We start from the raw sequence: 22,740 nt of genomic DNA, 5'->3' as shown, positions 1-22,740 counted from the left end.
CTTTCTCTTTCTCTTTTTTTTTGTATTTGCGAACTCATGTCAGGCAAATAAAGTTACCTGGTGCTTGACTCCATTTTGAGTCTTAATTCTGTTCCCGAGAATACAAGCAAAACCTCACTCCAGTTTACGACCGGCACGTGACACCAGCTTAAATGCCTCTATGCAAATGCAGGTAGCATGGGGAATAAACAAGAGGAGTTAGAGATGTGCACATGCCTGCAGGGCTATGATCTTATTGGCATCACAGAGATGTGGTGGAATGGTTTCTATGACTGGAGTGTTGGAATGGAAGGATACAGGCTCTTTAGGAAGGACAGGCAGGAGAAGGTGTTGCCCTCTATGTCAAAGACCAGCTGGAGTGCGTGGAGCTCTGCCCGGGAATGGATGAGGAGCTGAGCCTATGGGTCAAGATTAAAGAGAAGGCAGGGACAGGTGACATTATAGTGGGGGTCTGCTACAGGCCACGTGACCAGGAGGACAGAGAGGATGAGGCCCTCTATAGACAGATAGAAGCAGCTTCACGTTCACAAGCCCTGGTCCTCATGGGGGACTTCAGCCACCCCCATATATGTTGGAGGGCCAACACAGTGGGGCATAAGCAATCCAGGAGGTTCCTTCTCCAAGTGATAGAGGAGCCAGCGAGGAGAGGTGCTATGCTGGACCTTGTTCTCACCAACAAAGAAGGGCTGGTGGGGAATGTGGAAGCTCAAGGGCAGCCTTGGCTGCAGTGATCATGAGATGGTGGAGTTCAAGATCCTTAGGACAGTGAGGAGGGCTCACAGCAAGCTTGCTACCCTGGATTTCAGGAGAGCAGGCTCTGGCCTCTTCAGGGCCTCTCTACCTCTTCAGCTTGGTAGAGAGCCATGGGATAAAGCCCTGGAGGGAAGAGGGGCCCAAGAAAGCTGGTTAATATTTAAGGGTCACCTCCTCCAAGCTCCGGAGTGATGCATCCCAGCAAAGAGGAAGTTAAGCAAAAACACCAGGAGGCCTGCATGGATGAAGAATATGCTCCTGGACAAACTCAAACACAAAAAGGAAGCCTCAAGAGGGTGGAAACAAGGACAGGTAGCCTGGAATGAATACAGAGAAATTGTCTAAGCAGCCAGGGATCAGGTTAGGAAAGCTAAAGCCCTGACAGAATTACATCTGGCCAGGCACATCAAGGGCAACAAGAAACACTTCTATAGTTATGTTGGTGGTAAAAGGAAGACTAGGGAAAATGTGGGTCCTCTCCCAAAGGAAACGGGAGGCCTGGTTACCTGGGTCATGGAGAAGGCTGCAGCACTCAAAGCATTTTTGTCTTCACTGGCAAGTGGTCCAGCCACGCTGCCCAAGTCGTAGAGGGCAAGGCAGGGACTTGGAGATATGAAGAACTGCCTGCTGTAGGAGACGATAGGGTTTGAGACCATCTAAGGAACCTGAAGGTGCACAAGTCCATGGGACCTGATGAGAAGCATCCACAGGTCCTGAGGGAAATGGCAGATGAAGTGGCTAAACCACCATCTGTCATATTTGAGAAGTTGTGGCAGTCAATTGAAGTTCCCACTGACTGGAAAAGTGGAAACATAACCCCCATTTTTAAAAAGGGAAAAAAGGAATACCTAGGGAACTACAGGCCAGTCAGTCTCACCTCTGTGCCTGGCAAGATCATGGAGCAGTTCCTCCTGGAAACCATGCTAAGGCACATGGAAAATAAGGAGGTGATTGGTGACAGCCAATATGGCTTCACTAAGGGCAAATCGTGCCTGACAAATTTGGTGGCCTTTTACAATGGGGTTACAGCGTTGGTGGATAAGGGAAGAGCAACTGATGTCATCTAGCTGGACTTGTGCAAAGCACTTGACACCGTCCTGCATGACACCCTTGTCTCTAAACTGGAGAGACATGGATTTGACAGACAGACCACTCAGTGGATAAGGAATTGGCTGGATGGTCGCATTCAAGGAGTTACACTCAATGGCTTGATGTCTGAGTGGAGACCAGTGATGAGTGGTATACCTCAGGGGTCGGTATTGGGACCAGCACTTTTTAACATCTTTGTAGGAGACATGGACAGTGGGATTGAGTGCATCCTCAGCAACTTTGCTGACAACACCAAGCTGTGTGGTGAGATCGACACACTGGAAGGAAGGGATGCCATCCAGAGGGACCCTGACAGGCTAGAGAGGTGGGCCTGCAAACCTCATGAAGTTCAACAAGGCCAAGTGCAAGGTCCTGCACACGGGTTGGGGCAATCCCAAGCACAAATACAGGCTCGGCGTTGAATGGCTTGAGAGCAGCCCTGCGGAGAAGGACAGAGGGGTGTTGGTTGATTGGAAGCTCAACGTGACCCGGCAATGTGCATTTGCACCCCAGAAAGTCAACTGTATCCTGGGCTGCATCAAAAGAAGCATGACCAGCAGGTTGACGGAAGTGATTCTCCCCCTCTCCGCTCTCCTGAGAACCCACCTGGAGTACTGCACTCAGCTTTGGCATCCCCAACATAAGAAGGACATGGACCTGCTGGAGCAAGTCCAGAGGAGGGCCATGAAGATGATCCAAGGGCCTGAGCACCTCTCCTATGAAAACAGGCTGAGAGAGATGGGGTTGTCCAGCCTGGAGAAGAGAAGGCTCCAGGGAGACCTTATAGCAGCCTTCCAGTACCTAAAGGGAGACTACAAGAAAGCTGGAGAGGGACTTTTTACAAGGGCATGTAGTCATAGGATGAGGAGTAATGGCTTTAAACAGAAAGAGGGTAGATTTACATTAGATGTAAGGAAGAAGTTCTTCAGTGTGAGGGTGGTGAGGCACTGGAACAGGTTGCCCAGAGAGGTTGTGGATGCCCCATCCCTGGAGGTGTTCAAGGCCAGGCTGGATGGGGCTTTGAGCAACCTGCTCTAGTGGACGGTGACCGTGCCCATGGCAGGGTGGTTGGAACTAGATGATCTTTAAGGTGCCTTCCAACCCAAACCATTCTATGATTCTATGATGCATTTTTTTAGAAAAGCCTGTTTTCTACATCTTTCCCAGCAGTAGCACAGGTTTCCATCAGGGCAGTTTGGACTTTGCAAACTTTCTATAATCCAAATTTTTGTTACAGGCACATGAGAAAACACTAGATATTGATTAGAAAATAAAAGAACCTGTTCTTTCTGGAACATTTTTCTTGACATATCCTCCATTCTTCTGCTGCTTTGTCAAGTTGCAGAAAGATATTTTTCACTCTTTCCTTTTGTTCGCTATGCCTGAGCAGACACAGACCTCTGCGTCCTACGGTCCTCTGACCAACCTGCTTCCTTGAGGATGTCTGGGCTCTACCAGGTCTGTAGTTTGGACAATATTTAAGTCCAGAAAATCATTTCCTGTGGCAATGATGAATTTTAAACAGGCCTAAGCTGCACATACTTGCCCATCACTGACAGCCTCTCCTTAGTGTTGACTACCACTGTTGCCAATTCCCTCCCTAATTATTTGCTACCCTGCATTTCCCTCTCCTTTTCTATGTCTGTCACCAAGATAAAGCGCCTTTGTTTCCAGTCTTCCCTTTCTTGCACTTCTCTCCTTAAGCCTGTCCCAGTGTTGCTGTCTTTCCATTTCCCACACCATTGAATACCTTATTTAATTTTTTCAGTGGCTTTTTTCTCCTCTTTTCTATATGTTTGAAGCATCCTCTCCACCTGCAGTTCTCTGTCTCTTCATGTCTTATTTCCCTTCATGGTTAGTAGAATGTTTTATCTGTTACAAAGCACCATAAACACCCTAGCTGCCATATAAATTACACAACATGCCAATGAAAATAAAGAAAAGAAAATACTGCAGCCCAAATACTCACTGCTCAGCTGCCAGAGCTTTCCTTGTTCTTTTAGAGCTGCCTCAGATGCTGACTCCCATTTATACCCACTTGATTGACCTGCTGGCACTGCCAGAATGGTGTAATGTGGTTTAGACATAAATCTGAGTCAGGTTGTAATTCTGCAGTGCAATGGTGTCTCTGAACAGAGCCCTATTCAATGGACTTGGGGGTATTTGCGATCGGTGAAAGGGTTATCCACAGAAACAGCAGTGCCGCACCAGGCCTTTGGTGTCGCAGCTGCAGTTGCACAGGCAGGATGCCTGTGTCTGGTCTGGGGCAGGAGCTGTTCCCCTGCACGCCCTCATAAGCTCTCCTCCTTGTCTTGGTGATGGCAAAATTATATTTCAGGCATCATACAGCAGTATATGGCAGCAACAAGCAGCAGCTCTTCAAACACATGGATCTTTTTGTTTTATAACTTCCAGCTCACTACCATAGATAATCATCCCTGTCCCTGCCTCCCCATCTCGACTCTTAACATCTCCTCAGACAAAAGCACTCACGCCTCCATCCTCCCAGTGTCCAGCAGCAGCACCTTCCTGCACTGTAGCAACACAACATGCTTGTGTAGGATAAAACACTTTGGCGGACAGAGCTAGTAACACCTCAAAACATGACCAACAGAACCCCAACCAAACAGCACATGGCTCTGACTGATAAAACCATGCTTACAATTTATATTCTCTTTGAAATGTATCCAAAAAACTCTCATAAGCAAACACGCCATACAAAAATAGTATACGTTTTGCTATGCAAAAATAGTACACTCTACTTCCTATTTTAATGCTATTGAAAATCATCCCAGCTTAACAACTCATCTCACAGGGTATAGATAGTGGGAAGAAATCTTTGCCATGGGATTGCTTCTGAGGCCGGCTTCATAATATTCAGAATAGGATTAGACACTTGAATGGGAAGTAAGGGTCTCCCCAGATGAGTTATCTAATGCCCAAGATCTAACAGTCCCAGGGAGTCCAGCAATGGAAGCTTTCTCTGAGCCTTGTGCTTGGCGTGCCCCTCCTGATTTGGCATGCAGTGCCATGCCTTATCCTTTCCTAATTCAAGCTCCTCTTCCAGACCTGTTTTCTTTCTATGCAGCCGCTTATTATTTATCTGACTCTGAGGCTCATCTACTTGGTTCCACAATAAAACAAACCCACTGTATCTTAATGTGTATGTTTAAGGGAGAATTGCCATGGTTTTACCATAAGGTGCAAAATTCTTATTTTACAAACACCACTTTGTCTTTTTTTCTTCTTTTTTTTTAATTTTCTGCTGCCCACAACTACCTTATTATTCCTTTCAATGGCCATTCAGAGCATGCAGATTTACAGGGTATGCATCATGTATTTTTATCTTGAGGGACATCTAGAAAACTCTTGTGTCTCCATGATTACTAATAACTAAAGGTTATATAGCCCATCTTCCTGCAAATTAATCTCCTTTGCACCTACTGTTGTCTTGTCCATTTCAGAAGACATTGTGAATCCTAAAAATAACTGTAAATAAATGTCACCAGAATAAAGGCTTTTACCTCATGTTTAGGGAACCTATCTGTTGATGCATTAAAGCTTGCTGTCAGTATTTTACTTTAATTTAACCCCGCATTTTGCTATCTTATTCACACCGTTATTTCTAGATCTCTAAAAAACTATGCTAATTAGATCTTACGGCAACTGCATAACTCTGGAGTACATCCCAGATCAGCCATTCTTGTAAAGCTGTAATTACTGAGATTCACACTGCAGAAGTTACTTCTCCTCTAGGGCAGACACTGCCCTTGCAGCTCTACCAGAACTGGCTGGATGTGGGCTATTGCATGAACTCTCAGCTGCTAGTTATCACCGCTCAGCTGAAGGAGTTAGCATAAGCACTCTTTCCTGTTTCAGTCCAAAATCAAAAAGATTAGCTTACCCACAACAGGGAGGCCATGTGAATTAACCTGACTGCCTTGCCTCAAAATGGATTAGGCTCACTCACCGGATCAGCCATAGAGAGTAGGCAGTGTATGAAGATGGTCTCTCCCCTTCTGCTCTCTGCCTCTTAGCTGTTAGCCACTGCGTCTTAGCTTGAGTCTCCGTGTGATTTGCATAGACCCCATCTGCCGTCTAGACAGCACCCAGGAACTCACAGTTGCCCAGCAGGGTGGTCTCTCTCCTAGCCTTTGTCTCTGAGAAAGTCTCAGCAATTGGAAAGGGTGAGTGTCAGAGGAGCATCAAAGCCATGCATGGCTGATGAGTTAGAAATGCAGGTTGGATGCAAGCTGTGCTTAACTAAAGGTGAATAAACTTGATAGGGAATATTGTTGCCTGTTCAAACTAAACTCTTTATAAACTTTCCTTGTAAAAGCTCTGCAAAATGTGACTTTACCATAACACCCATAGAAGTGCCTAATTTCAGTATTCATCAAACAGGGAGCTAAGACTTCCAGAGGGTCCATGGTAGCTTCCCAGTAGACTAGGAACATTTCAGTGTTCAAAATAAATAGCAGCTCAACACTAAGTTATGTGCAAACATAGCAGTGCTATGGAAGTGCCACCTTTTTTATCCATATTCTGTCAAGGGAGATGTTGATACCCAGGGTCCTGTCTACATGGCACACTGGAACACAGGGCAGAAATTTTCAAACTAACATCAAACATGGTAACTGCAAAATGAGAGCTGCACAGTCACTTCACTATGTTAGGCCAAGCACTACAAATACACCTGTTTCCAGGACTGCTTTTGGTAACTGAACTGGTATCTTTTCTCAGCACTGAACTGCTTGCACAGCTTCCATTGCACAGGTTAGACATGGCCTAAACATCTCTTGTATGTGCTGGTAAGTGTGGACATGTTAGCAAAGATTGATGTGCCCCTGCATTGAAGAGTATACTCCTATAGCAGGCGCATAATCACAAATGACACCAAATTCCATGAGATTGTCGATGTGCTGTAGCAGCCACCACTCTCGCGCTCCTGTCCCCCGTGATGCCACTAGCACTACCCCGGTGATACAGCACTTTGGCTTAATGCTCTTCCTGCTGGGTGAACAAAACTTCCATTCACTCCAATAGATTCAGAGTTAGATTTGTGCTGAGCACTAACCCAAATTCATGAGCTCCAAATTTCCACCTGCCACTGCCGAAATTGAGAGCTCTGCTGGAGTCAGAAGCAGGACGTCTATTGCTCTTACTAAGGTTTAGTTGCCTTGTGTTCCCAATGAAGCTGGAGAAAGGGTCAATCACATAGTTATTGAGGAGCTATGCTGCCTTGCAAGGAGATTAGTTAGCCCTCTGGATTATCCCAGGTTCAGCTGGATCCTGAAAGCTACATGTACCCCACCGATGCCAGCATTACTAAATTCATCCTAGTATTCACTCTAGTGGGAATGTAGCTAGCTACATGGTGATATTATCAGCCATCTAGACATGAATAATGCAGAGATTTTAGTTGCAATCTCCACATCTTAACTCTCTGAGCTAAGGCATTTCATTAAAAGTCTTAAAAAACCCACAAGATGGTTAATTACCTGGGTTTTATACAGACTTTAGTTTTTATTAAGGCTCAGCCCTCACAGAACAAGTCATCCAGGAAAAATAAAGAGGACATCTCTGAATCTGCTTCTGTGCTTGAGGAAGCGTAGGGACTGCTCCATCACTCTGTTGCTGCTGGACGCTTAGCAGGACTACAGCCCCACTGCTGTTCAGGTAGAACAACCTGGCAACATCAAGCATTAAGGAAAGGATTGTTTCTCTTTCTCTTCAAGGAAAAATCCTAGCCTCATTGCTCATGAGTGAGTACCATCTGTCCTTTCCCCCACCCTAATGCCAAAGCTCCGTACTATGTCAAACACAGCAGTGCTCAGTTGCCTCTTAACAGCAAGAACATCAATATCATTAAAAGGTCTGCAATGGCCTTTTAAGATCAACACCAGACTGACAAACTATACCCTGGATTAAAAACATGCACAGACTTCCCTGTATGTCAACAAGTGGAAGATTTTACTGTTTCCAGATCTTCCTCATGATGGAGAGTAATTATTATGATTATATGGCAGAGATACAGCAGCTCAGAGAGTCACTACCTCTGTGAGTCATTCACAGCAGTAGAGTTAGCAGAGGCACAGCCTGGATAACGGGATTAGCAAGGCAAGACAAATACATGCCTTGGGAGTGCACACACGTGTGTGCGCATTAGGTGTCAAAATAGATAATTAAGGATTACACTGTATTAAGAAGATCAAGTAGGACTTAGGGCACATTCATGTCAGCTGCACTGGTAAATTGATCACAGCACCTACAAAGTACTTTCCTCTCTCCTCCCTACTACACATCTTCACTGTTGTTTAGTTAACTGAAAAGCCTCAATGCCAAAAATAGACACTTAGGCAAAGGAATTTATCTCAGTACATTTCTAAATTTCATAGAAGTATTCAAGACTATTGCGGTGTATTAATATAGAAACACATAAGACAGTGCTACATTTCTCCTCTTCCATTTCCTAAAAGCTGGCATGATAAAACTTTCCTTCCTTCCTTCCTTTCTTCTGTCCTGGAACAGTTTTTTTCTGTTCTTAATTGTATGCCCACATGGGGAGGGAATCAACGTGCCTGAGGGTTCAGGTACCCCTCATGGCAACTGCAGGCTGGAATCATTAACTATGCATAGAAAATTTCTGAAAGAGGGACAGAAATATGCATGAGCGCTTAATTTTTTGATACATACACCAAATGGCAGCTACAACAGGGCACTCAAAAATCTTTGCTTGTCGTTTCATTTTTGCTGTTCTCTGAGTATGGCTGTGCATTGCACAGACTGTGTGTTGGAACTGAATAACAGTTCCCCTCAGGTTTTTCTCCAGTTTTATAAAGGTCTCCTTCATGTAAACGACGTTCTTGGGTCATCTTTGTTATATTCTCTTCTTGCAATTAGAAGCAAGGTGATAAAATGAAGGCTGTCTGTATAAGGACATTAATACACAACAAAATAACTGCTGTATTGTGGGCGAACCAAGTAATTGTAAATAGTTCGCATCTCCCTAATTTCAGTGTATTTTCTATTCGTTACGTACCCTACTGCTGTGTTCAGCTATAGTTCAGCAGTCGTGTGATGGAAGCAGCAATGGTCAGAGACAGTGCCTGTGTGGAGAAAGGACAGAGAGTTTGAATAAAGTCAAATGAGATCAGCATCCAGTAACACTCCGCACTGAATGTCAGAGCATGATTCTTTGTGCTTTCTCCTACCAGTTTTAAAATTGCATGATGGTGTTATTTAGTACATATAGTGTGTGCTCTCAACTAAACACCCATAAAGCTTGCACATCACCCTATCATGCATTTCTTTTGTGCTCTGTCTTTGACTGAGAAATGCGCAAGTGTCCGTACCAGTTGGGAATGTATGGCTGTTGGTGCCTCTAGCACAAAGCAATCATCTCATTGAGTTTTCATGCTCATCAAGAGCAGCTCTACACCCGCATGCGTATCTCCTTTAACATGAACAAATCCACAGTTCTGATTACAACCAAAACTGTGACAAGAAGGGACAAGCTTTTTTTCTCCTGAAGCAGGAGGTGAGCAAATGCAGCCTCTCAAGAGTCTGTGGGGATGTACAAGAGGGTTGCTCCTCCTCTGTGGACCATCTTATGCCCGATACGGTGTAACCAACAGAGCGGAACTGGTGAGATTAGTTCAGCATTTGTGGTCTCTTTCATTTACACAGATAAAAACTGGGAATGATTCCACTGGAGAAATGTAGTTACAGCAGTGTAATTAAGAGAAGAACTATGCCCTGTGCCTCCACACTGACCTGTATCGCCAGTGGGAGAAATTGCTGGCCTGAAATGTCGTGCCAAAACTGAATGCAAACCTGACAGGCGGCAGGGAGGGTTTTGCTGTCTGTCCATGGCAGAGGCTGCATGCTGGCAGCTCACAGCACGGGGGAGGCACCCCCCACACCGAACCCCCATCACGATGGCCTTGCGTGGCTGCAGCAGCTGAGGGAGGCAGGGCCTTTGCACACAGCCTTTTTAAAATGTCACTGAGTAGGTTTCAGCTGAAGTGCACAAGAATAATCTAATTCCGCTCCTACTCTAAGAGGATAACATATATTATTCTTTCTCTTCATCTATTTCCCCTGAAAGCTTTCTGCACCCAATTGCATTAATGAACGCTGAACTGATGATGACGCAGATCAGATCAATATGGACATATGCAGAATTAGGTCATTCTGGTAGAGAGCAGCCCCAGCCACTCCACGAGCACTCTGACAGATGAGAGGCAGTGAGCCAAGCCCTCATCCCTCACTTTCGCTTTTCTTATACAATATGCATGAGGATGAAATCCAGCATGCACTGGTGCATTTTGTGGAGGCAGAAACCTGCTGCAAATGTGAGCTTAAGACACAAGTACCTTGTATGCTAAAGTACCCATTCTTGGCCCCTATCTGCAGTTGTTGAGGCCTCTAACAGCTAGGTAGGAGCTGCTCTTTACAAGCAGGGAAGAGGGATGATTTGGGAAGAGGAGACAAGGACTTGTTAGTATACTCTGTGCAGGGAAGTAACAAGTCTTCAAGACTGGCAGAAAAGCAAGAGTGAAGCCAAAGGGCTCTGCCCCTGGACAGATTCACTGGTACATCCCATCTTCTGCCCTCAGTGAGTTGGATAGGACAACTGGAAAGTGCAAAGGAGTCCCAGAGAGTCAGCTACTGAAGAAAGAGATGTTCTAGACAGAGCCATCTTAGGGCAGAGCCTTCTTAAGGCAGAGCCATCAGGAGCAGGCAGGGGTTGACAAGCAGCTCTGAGGTGAACTTGTTGCTCCATATTTCTCTACCAGTATCTCAACCTCCCAGAGAGCAGCCCAAGCTTTGATATTAAAGGCTATGAGCTTTATTTCTGAGCAAGATGGAAAAGGCATGTTCCTGGACTTAGTCTCCAAGAGTTACACTAAAAACTCCAGAAAGATATCTTGTGCTGAGGGTATGATATACTTCATCAATAATAAAAAAGATATAAAGTCTGAACCTGTTACCCAGCAACACTGCAAACATGTCAGGTATTATGGCATGTAAAGCTACTGTTATGCTGGTACAGCCACCTCCTCATAACTCATGGTAGCAGTACTGAGAAGAAGCAGGTAGCTTCTTGGAGCACTACAGGGTCCCACAACCTAAGGAACCTTAGGGGACAGTGGCGGTAATGCATCTCTATTGCCCTGACCATGGTCCCACCGTAAACTGCACAGAATGTGAATGAAGAGCATGCCAGTGTTTGGGATCTCCACCCTGTCTAAGTTCTTACCAGTGCAGACCAAATGGGAAGGCGATTTGGACTACAAGGGCTACCAGGAGGTCATCACCTATTCAGGCCATGAACTATGATCTTACAAAACTAATCAATGAAATCTGAAAGTCTTGGTTACTCTGATGAAATGTTAATTACCATGATAATATTTCAGTTCCCATATGGTCTACTATTTAAACTACCCAGACAGAGTTTTCCTGATGTGAAGAATGAGAATATGAACTGCATACTGGTGTATGATAACTAGATGCTCCCAGCAGAGGCATGCATGCTGGCTGTCAAGACTAACAGCAAAACATTCCTGCCTGTCTGGAGTGAGAAACACAGCCCATGCCATATTAAGTGGCCAGTACGAGACTGAAATTTGGTTCTAAAAAAGCCTGTGCTAAGGAAGAATGAGGGGGCTGGGATTTTTCATTTTAAAATAGATCTTTTCCCCATTTGTAGGTTGGTCTCATTTTGCAGCAGCTATATTCTGCACAAACATGTGGTAGACCAAAGATTAAGTCTTAAATTCCCAGACACTGGGTTAGAAGAGGCCAAGAATGTCACAGAAGTGACAAGCTTAGTGTCAGGAGATACGGATTTGGTTGCCATACTTTTCAGCACCTCTTGTTACTCGAACCTTCCAAGAACCTTGACATTCATAACAGAAGTGGCTAATTCCCACCTCTTTCTTCCTTAGCAATGAGCTCTCAGTGGGTGGCTTAGCTAAAAAGAGCCATGTAGTTTTTTTCAAATGGCAGTGGCTTACACCCTCCCACTGGCAATATTAATGCTGTCCTTTGCTTTTTATGAAGTGGTCAGGATTTCATCCGAGTGCACAGACTTGGAAGCAAGAAAATACCAAAATAAATACTACAGTTATCAGCCAGAGTTCAAATATGTACCAGGTAGTCATTCAATTACTTTATGAAATGAACACTTTGTTTTGAAATCAGTTGTAGCATATGTGTCTGAACTCCTTTTGACTGCAGAGAAAATTATGATGTGCATTTTCAAGGCTAAAATCTTGCCTGAAGTTAGCAAATACAAACTAGATGCATAAAAATGTAAGAAAGATCAAAGGGATACAGCTACACTACAGTGTGAAGGGCATTTCTAGGACATCCTGTAGCCCATATACCCTCTCCAGACATTCAATCAGAATCACAGCCTAAAGTATGGACATAGGCTGTGCTCAAAGGGATGTGGCTCTGCTGGTACCTCTCACTTAGTGGCTTAGTACATTGCAACTACTTTTTTGGGTGCTCACGCAAAGCTGCTGTTGCCTGCAAGATATCAAAGTGTACAGGACATGCGTGGACATGGGGATCACATTGTTCTTCTGGATGTTCCTGGGAGGACTCCACAATGGGAGGGAAGGCACAGCCCTCTAGGATTGTGTGAGGCTTTTTTAAGGTATGAAAACAGGGGTCTGTTTGTCGATATCAGTCTTGCTCTTTAATCCACGTACTTCATCCTTAGCTCAAAAACTCTAAACTACAACTATTTTTGCTGTTCATATGGAGTCAGGAAACTCCAAACTCACCCATTTTTACCTGCCAGTGCCCCATGATAGAATGCTATCTAGGTTCAGTTCAAGGGTTTCTGATTATGTGCTTCATGCTCAGCAGCAAAGGGCTGAGATATGTGCTGGCTAAGAGCCTACTTCAAACCACTTCAGCAGAAAACCAAGTTCAGTTCTGGAAAAGGAATGTAGGATAGTTTTCAAATATGTTTTTCCTGGATTGACATACTCTAGAGTGTCTGGAGAACCAAAAGCCAGCTTCAGATCTCATGGGAGATGGCAGAGGAATAAGCCCAGAGCATCTCAGTCTTTGCCAAGCTTTCATACCTTTTCCTTTTACAATCCAAATGCAACAGCAGAAAATAACATTTAATTTCACTCACATCTCTGAACGGGAATTTCCATTTCTTCAAAAGAAATGCTCAACTATACACCAATAAGTGATCAACAGTGCCTTGGAAAGCCAAACCTATGGAAGTCGCAGTAATCTCCACCCACCTTTCAGACCAGTGCATTTTTCCCAGATCATTAAACAAACTGAGTACTGACGGATCAGCCTTTTCTATTGATACTCACCGGTCCCCTCTCCCAGCTGCAATAGCCACTCCAGCCCACACCATTTATCCTACTGTTCAGATATCACCTCTGTGCTCATTAGCTCACTGTGCTGTTGGTTTCCAGCAAGGGTCTGGGTATCGCAGCTATTTCAGGCTACTGTCAGCATCAGACTTGCAGAGCCTATCTTATGCCGCTATTCGGCATGCTCTGAGGTTTACTGAAGACCACAGAAAGCAGAAATGCAGTAAAGCAGCTCTGATGTCTCCTGTAACAAGTCATAGCATGACAATGGCTAGATTTGAGCCTCTATTTCAAAGTAGGTTGCCAGTAAAAGTTAAATGTCCTAGCTGCTACAGCTGCTACCTTAAGGCCCTGTCTAAAGACCAGCGAAGGTAATGGAAAACTTCTCATTGACATTAGCATTCCTCCAAATTAAGGAACCACTTTTCCTAACTACCAGTTAGTCTGTCATTGTTCTCGTATTGAATGTGCATTGGTTGCCATAAAAGTGACCAGTACACTGCAGCACTTCTCCACTGTATGTTTATATTTCACTTGTGAATTGTCTGTGAATAAAGAAAAACTCGCCCAAATTCATTCTCTCTTCAGCATTCTTCTTTGTTTTCATAGCCATTGATAGCCTATAGATATTTGTTGTTTGCACCTTTGTGTGATAGTTGCCATTAAAATCTCGGGCTGCTTTGGTTTAACATGTAGGTCATGTTCATTAATGGAATAATAGTAATAACAACAATAATAAATAATGTACCATCTTTTCAGTGCAGATTATCATTACTATGAATCTGAAATTTACTCTCTCTGAATGTTCTCAATAACCATTTAAAATTCACTACTTTCAAGAGTACTCCTCTGTACAAATTTGGCTGCTAGAACATTAATGTAAAGTAGACAGAAAAGAGGTATAAAGCAAGCTGAAAGACACATTAACAATTGAAAAGATTATCTATGAATATGTTGGTTGCTGTATTCACTGAACTTTACTGGTACTCAAATGTGTATTTGATCCAAACTGCCATCTCACTTATTCAGGGAATAAGATTTTCTTTTACTTTTTTAATGAGTCACTAATATAAATCATGAGTTGTGAATATCAAGGAAATATAAAAATGACAATGCATTTATTTTATATCATGTGTGATTTCATGTTCTAACAACATTTACCTCTTCCCACTCCCAGATCACAACTGACTTCTGAGCATATGGAGAAGCAGATGTGTCAGAAGTATCCCAGGGTGTACTAAAAGAAAGGGGGAAAAAAATTATGCAGTCCTGCATGGTTTAATAAGGTTGATGTGAACACAAATATCCACTAGCTTAATAGCTTTAACTAAAAGCTGAGCATCATAGTTCCTTTTGTCTCCTGTGCTGACTTGCCCTTTTGCATAGTTTTACTGAAGTTGCACTAAGTTTTGTATTTCAGCACATTCCCACTGCGTATTAAAAAAGTGGAGATGCACCATGTGAAGATATCTGATATACAGCTAGAGTTGGGCAAAACTTTTTTGGACAAAATGTTTTTCCGGAATAACAGTGATTCAATGATGTCCATTTTTGTTAGCTGCTTAAGGGGAAAAAAAAAAATAAGTCTTAAAATTTGTTCAAAGCATTTGGAAATCAACTTCAGTTTTATGTAAGAATGAACAAGGAAACAAGTAACCCCTTCCAAAACCCCAAACTTGTTCTCAATCAAAAATTATTATTTTTCCTACTTTTCATTTGGCTGAACACTTCATTCCAGATTAATGCAAAATGAATTCTTGTAGATCTACCAGTGAGCCCCCCAAATCAATTATTTGCCCAGCTCTGGATACAGAAGTCTACTTAGGAGCATTTCTTTGGCAAAAAACACCAGCTGTAATTCTTGTGTGTCAAACTCCTAGGTCATTTTCAGATAGATTAAGGGTATGCTTTCAAGTGACTGTTCTTCCAAATACTCTCTCTGTTTGTTTGTGCTTATCATGCATCATTACTTCTGCTTTCACGTTGAAAGTATACAAAGATAGAACTCATGGTCATGAATTGTGCAAGAACGATGCTAATATGACGCCAAAAAGGAGTATCTGGCTTTGATCTACAGCAGTGCAAATATGAAGGCCTTGGTGGCTTAAAGGGGATGCCAGAATCTTCCACTTCTGTTTTACTGTTTCAAACCCTGGATCCAGCTCCTCATGACATAAATGGAGAAGGAAGAACTTTTAAATAAAATTTGTTGGGATTATCATAATACTATCAGTTGAAATAAAAATCACGGACAATTAAGTGCCTAAGGCAAGATATGTACTAACATCTGTGTTACATAAAATCCTTGTTCTTTTGTCAGATGGCAGCAGGAGATACGAGTGCTCTCCTCTGAAAATCAGGACAAATCCTTGGACAATGATACTGGCATGCCATGGGCCTATGCAAGGCCCTTTCAGTTTTTCAGGGCAGTGCAGAGTGTTCAGGAACAGCAAAGGGGGAAATACCACCTATCTATGCCAGCCACCAAGTCAGCATTTGTGAGAGGCAAATTACTTTGTGAAAGATGAGAAATCGTGACCATTTGTGAGAGGTGAGAAGGGTCTGGACAATTTCCAAAGTCACCTTTTCATGAAAGAGTGTTGTCAATAATGCTTTGAGCATTACTCACTTCGTGGTAGTACAGACTTGAATCTACTGCTCTTTGCCTAGCTGGAGAAGCTGGCAAAGCCTGCCGAGATATGAGGGGTGGAAGAAAAGAGAGAAGTTCAGATGGAGGTTCTATACAGTGCAAATAGTGGCAAAAATCCAGTCCTGCTGATTTCACACCCAAATTATTTTCCCATTGTGATTATTTTCCCATTTCTCCAAGCTTCATGTCTCTAGTGAAAAAAAGACCAAAAGAACCAAACAACATTTTTACAGTTTTGGCTTCATAATTCCATATCTTTGGTGTGCGTGAAATAAAATGAGGAGGATAACAAGTCATACATGAAGCGCAAACAACCTGAGACTGAACTGTCAGGTGCCATTTGAACGGTTTTCCTTGTGCTCCTCATTGCGGGCAAAGTTCACGGCTATGTAATTTATCTCTGTGCCAGAAAACCACTAGCATTATGGAAGTAATTCAAAGACAGGCACAGGTAATTATTAGAGCGGTAAAAGAGATGATGTGCAAGGTGAGCTGAGAACAGCTGGATGCAGATATGTCCAACACATGACAACTTAGTTAAGTGCATCAGGAGACTGTAGGCCAGAGCAGCCTGTGCTTCGCAATGGGAAAGGGTGACACTTGTGCTGGTCCCAGCCAGGCCAGCTCTGCTGCCAGGTGAGTCCGGTCTGTGAGCTTGGAGCTACCCTTGCTTTTGCACCATGTAAATAGCATCATTACCAGCAGTTTCTGCACGTGGTGACCAGGAAAAGGATCCTCACTCTCTTGGCCCTCATGCACGGGCTTAAGCAGACAAGTAAGTACCCAACGCGAACCCTCATGTCCAGCCACCGAGACCCTACGCAGCAATATATAATTAAAGTCCTTTTTCTGTTAAAGGACTTTGAGTACTGAATGATGGTTCTTCTTTTCCCTCTTTTCATACCTTTTTTGTTTGCTTTCCTTTTTGTGAATTAATGCTAGATTTATTGCCTTGGGTGAGTTTTTCAAAGCGCTCACAGCTGTCCTAATCCTGTTGCTGTTGAAGCCCCTGGGAGTTTTGCCAATGCTTTTAATGAGAACAGAGTTAGACCAGTGCTGTCAGCTTTGAAGCCCCCGCTTTGTGTGTACTCATGTGAAGGTGGGGAACAGGGTGCAGATAAAATGAGAACCAGTCTAAACCTGGATCCAGCAAGGGAAAATAATGTAAACAAAACCCTTCCTGTGGTTCAAAGGAATCTCTTCAGCCATTTCTTGCACCATTCCCAAAAAGCATCAAACTGATTTTGTAATCAGCAGCTGGTCTGTGGGGACGCTCCATTCTGTAGGGTTATATCTTGGTTTAATGGTGATTTAATTTACCTTTTGAGGCTAGCTGGTATTCACTTACAAAAACTGTGCAGAATCCACTTTTTTTCTTCAAATGCACCAGTGAAGAGTCTGCTAGTAATCCATATTTAGTCAAGAATTTTAAAACCAAAAGGGACCATCATGGTCATATAGTTACACCTTCAGCATAATAACAGTTTGTAGAGTCAGAGTCAATAATTTCAATGTTCACCCACAACTTCTGTTTGAGTTATAATAACATATAGAATACTCAACTGTGTGTGTTTTCAGTGCTATAAATAAGGAAATATACACATAATCTACCTGGGTTGGGTGTGCCACAAAGAGAGAAAGCATTACCCAGACTGAAACAGGCAAATGATTGTGAAAGACAAACTAAAACAATACAGGGAATTTTTTGTTGTTATTTCTGAACTGCAGTAATATATTCTTGTTGCCCTTACATATAAAAAAATGTATTGATTTTGATTGGCATTGCCTGTTAAGATTGCTAGATTGGACAAAGATTATACTCATCAATACAGAATGCTTTCATAAGTTCAATTTCTTCATCTGCATCCAAAAGTAGTGCTAAGAACAGCGTTTCTCCAGAATAGATTACTACATTGCCCTGACTTAGGCATTGCCAAGAGAGATGATAAACAGGCTTCAACTTGCTTGAAGTACTCTTGCCAGTGTTAGCATTTCACGCAAGAAAGCAATGACACTTTTTACAGCTTATATATAGTATTTTTCATAAGCTATTGAAGGCAGTTGATTATAAGATATTATTGTTTTAAAAGTTTATTTTTTTTTCAAATTCCAGCAAGGTTGTGGAGTCAGGCTGGAGTATCATTTGCACATATTTAGGCAAATCAAAGTTCATGCTCAGTTTCTTGTAATTATAGACAAGTATTCATGTTGTAGAAGCTATTAAACAGAAGTAAACAATCTCTACCTCAGAAAATCCCTGATAAGAAGAGAAGTATCGCTCTGTGATCGGTTTGCATGATCTTATACTCCTGCTCCTACATTCTTAGCTGAAGAAGTTGGGTACAATTGTTCTGGTCGATATTGGGCTGTGTGGGTGGACCTTCACCTGACCCAGCTGGTATGTCTGTGCAATTAAACACAAGAGGCTCAGGGAACAATGTCAAGGTTTCTGGAATAGAAGGCCAGGGACTGTGTGAAATAATGTGAAGAATGTGCTATGCCAGAGTGGATTTTTATAGACTGAAACTCAGGGCAATGGCTGCATGCCCCGGGGTGTAGAGAGGAGGTATGAAAGGACATCAGGGGATGTAAAGGCTGACAGGATTGCTTTGGAGGACTGTGTACTGTGGAGGGAGTGAACTCTGGTGCAGCACTTACACTGGTCTTTGGGGGGAATGGTCCCTGAAGATACCTGTCCCTAAAACCAAGAGTAGCTTCATCTTGGACAAGGCCAGTCAGAGTGGCTCAAATAGAGCAAAGGAGAGAGTTAGTAATCAATCAGTCTCAGCAACCAGGAATCCAACAGTCTTGTTTGCTTCCTGGATTCTGTTTATTTAGCAGTGCAAATGTAGGCAATGTGGCTATTCTTACAAGTTTTGGGAAGAACATTTTATCAGCAATTATATTGTGCTCTAGCACTGTACAGAAGTACTTAGTGTTATGCAAAATTAGGAAAAAAAATGTTTCTAAAAGTGGTTCTTAGAATTACTCTTATAATGCTTGATTGCTTTATTGTCAAGACCACTCTCAGCAGTAACTTGCAGGTATCTTCTCTAGCATCATTCAAGAGCCTGGAAGGGTGTCTCTTTGGAATGTGTTTCCTAGTCTATTTTAAACCATGTTTTCAGTTCTGCTTTAACTGTAATATTTGACTGTGTTTCTTTAAAAGTTTTTTATGTACTCTTACTGTAAGGGCTTTGAATGTGCCTCTGAAAACCACTAAACAACAAAGTTGTTGTTGCTGTTGCTGCTTGATCTTTCTGGGAGACCAGTCCCACACAAACCTCCTTCTCTCTCCAGAATACTGCATATTGTAAATACAATAACAACTTTCAGTTTAGTCAGAGGAGAAAAATGCAGTGGCTTTCTCCTCTTTCAGATTGTGAATTAATTTTTTGTTTTGTGAATAACAGTTTCAATAGCTACACAGCCATTTACATTAACGAAAAGACCTCAGATACAACAAAAAGCACGAGTGATGTAGTGAGATGCCATTTCAAATTTGCCATTCTGGAACTGAACAGAGAATTATATTTAGATGTGTTCCCAGATTTTAATACTTTTTTACACTTTTAGAGCTTTTCATGTGCTGTAATCACAGGTATTTAGTTGAGAAATAACATTAAAAGGTTATTCTCATCATACAGCAGGAAGATGTATGCTTTCTGTCCATGTCAGTGAACTCTCATGCCTCATGCTGTGACAGCTCTAGCCCTATTCATGTGACTGAAGAGAAACTAAGGGAAAGGCAAACTAAAAGAAGAGGAAAAAACAATATTATTCATGTTATATCAGCTCTCCAAATCTAAATGGAAAATTATCCTCCCATTCCGTAAGAGTTTTTGAGATTTTGCAGCTTTTTTTTCCCATGCTGAAATGGGAGAAAGAATGGAAGGGTAGGAATATATCACAAACTGATACACTGAGGAAAAATAATTTGGACCAGAGGACCTGTATCATTTTATTTAGGCATGTTAGAAATCTTTCATCTTGATTGTGGCTTTTTAAATGTGATTATTTATTATAATAACGAGTTAAAAGTGTTAGGGAAAAATGAAAATGAAGGGGTAAATTGAAATGTGTGGGGGTTTGAAATGTTTGAGAATGGTGTTAATAACTTCCAATATATTTCAAAATTCAGGGTAGTTTTTAAATCAGAAGACTTGCTGAAATAGCTCCTTTCTCCCTGGCAGCTTCATTTTGACTAGTTGACATAGAAAATGCTAGAAAGTTTTTAACCAGCTCTACCAATATCTTCTTCCTGTCCTCTTTTCCGCCACTTGCCACCTCTGTCATTTTGGCTACAGAAAAGGTGATTATTTTCAAAACTGTTCTAAGCCTTTCGGCTGTGCTGCTCCTCCGGGCATCGTTCTGCCTGCCCTGCTGCTGCACCTGCAACGCTCCTGAGAGCCCGGGAGAGGAAACACTGGCATGCAGCTGTGATCCGGATGGGGACAACATGGTAACAAGTCCGGCAGGCGCACACGGAGGGATGGGCAAAGAGAGAGCCCTAGGGAGCATTCCTGTTCCACTGTTGCCTGTTTTGTCACTGCCGCCAAGCTACAGACAGGGAAACGGGAAACACAGGAGGAGGCTAAACTGGAAGTGGAGAGGGGGTGGCAAGTAGTCTGGGACAGTGAACTAAAATACAGAAAATTGGATCAGAGGTCTGAAACAGTTTGCAGAAGACAGTCAAGAATTAATCCAAATCTGGAAACAGAAAAGGGCAGGCAATTCCAATTGTATCTCATGTCCCAGTCTAATTTTACTGCACATTTCTGCTCAGCTAACTGTTGCTGCCCGTTCTAATGGACGTTTAAAAGGTAACAATGTTTTAGCATGAAAGATGGATAACAGAGCTATTTGTGCTGTTATTTCGGTTTTTTTAGCTCGAACTCAACTGGACAATTAAGCATGTTTTTCCATATGTTAAGGTTATCTGTACAAGCCAGAAAGGGCTGCAAACCTCAGACCAGAACTGCCCCGTGAACTTCATTTAAGTAATGCAAGTGAAAATATCTTGCTCTTACACCGAAGCAAAAGCTGGAGTTCTGATGAGGGCAGAAGAAGATCTGTTTGGATTCTGTGTTTATGGAGGCAGCGGGCGCCTGGCTGTGAGGAAGGAAGGAAGGAAAGAAGGAAGGAAGGCAGGCAGGCAAAGGAAACTACAGAGTTACATAGTTTGTGTAACGTGGTATTACTTTAGGCTGTATATTAGAGCATCCTGACGTCCTTCCATTCTCCAGTCAGGTGGAGAACTATCTTACGAATTACACTGTTGTCAGGAAAGGTCCCAACCCAAAACATTTCATAGAAATACAGACTGGATACATTTCATAGATAGGATCTTCAAATAATTCAGATTTTCAAAGAATCTCCTTCCAGCACATCCCGTTGTATTCTGAAGATCTGGGCTTCTGTTAAAAGGATGGGGTACCAAGCCCATTACCCAGCGTGTGCCTGGGGACAGGCACTGCAGGGCAGTTGGACAGCTTTGCCATGGGGCTTCCTTGGGACCAGGAATTTCAGGACCTAGAGTCTCTGACTTAGAGTTAAAAAATGCAGAAATCGAGGGCTTCTAGTATCAGCAGCTGTAGGGTAGCCCAAATGTTTGGACTGCACACATGTACAGCACTTCTAAAGTCTGGATTGGATCCATCCTGTACCCTACTCCTTTTATCACTGTTGGAAGACTTCTTCAGTCTTTCAGATTAAAATGGATTAAAATGGGTTTTCAAATGAGAAAGGGAAAAGAGTCAGATCATCTGAACTAAAACGCACTTTTTGCATCCCCCAAAATGGCTTTTAGTGGTAGCTCTTTCAGTATTATTCCTTCTTCAATGAGGGACAGCCTTCCCTTATGTAGGAAAGTCTCTATGCATGTTGCCTCTTTCACTCTTTTTTTGGGATAGATTTCTAAACCTGTTAGCTCTGTCAGCTACTGTGCTTCTGCTTTTAGTTATTTTCTGAAGGCTGATTATTAAATATCCTATCATCCCTGATCGAATCCCCGTAACATAAAGATTTTGGTGTCATCTGATTCTTCCCCATGTTTTGGTTTACAGTCAGAATGAAGCAGAAAAGGTGTATTTGCTATTACAGAGGATACGCAAAGAAGTGCTCTACATACTGGGAAGTAGAATGAAGATCTTGTAGAGCAAATGGAATAGAGGTGTAAATCAGTACCTCTCAGTACAGTCAGGCAATGTGTAAGTATGGTTGCTAACCAAGCCCAAAGGAAAGAGTTTTCCTTTCTCACAAGAAAATGCTTATCTCCAAACAGGGTGAAGAATGAAATCTTGAAGGGAAAGGAAAAAGAGAAGTGAAAGTTTCAGGGTAAAAAGAAATGCCAAACCAGACTGAGAAATTTTTTGTTTGATAAATTGGAATTTGCCACAAGAAACAGATTTCACTGAAAAAGAAATCTGAATCAGCTCTTGATTCCATGTTTGGTCTTCATAGCCGGACATGCTGGATTTGACCTCCTCAGTGCTGAAGCCCAGACTGCTACTACTGCATGCACCGTAGCGATCATCAGTTTAAGGATCACTTAGGTGATTTGCTACACTGTTCTGGATGAAAGGACCCCTTAATTTAACAGCTGTGAAGCCATGGGTACACTTGTGGTTCTGCCAGTGTAATCTGCTGGTTTATATATATATATAACTCTTCTTCCTCCCTGCTTTAGAAAATTATTGTTTTACTTCATAGTTTGTGTTTTATGATATAAAGCAAACTAGGTTCTTCTATTGTCCTGTGGCCTCTCCTAACTCCTCTCTCCCTCCATTCCTTTGTCATTAAAGTCTGAACTAAGCTTTCTCAAATATGACACCCAAGTCTGAATTTAATTGTATAAAAGAGGTTTCATGCGTTCTTGGTACTCTGACTGTA

Source organism: Accipiter gentilis, chromosome Z (genome assembly GCF_929443795.1).
Source record: "Accipiter gentilis chromosome Z, bAccGen1.1, whole genome shotgun sequence".
In the NCBI taxonomy this organism is placed as follows: Eukaryota; Metazoa; Chordata; class Aves; order Accipitriformes; family Accipitridae; genus Astur; species Astur gentilis.
This window is presented reverse-complemented; position numbering follows the sequence as displayed.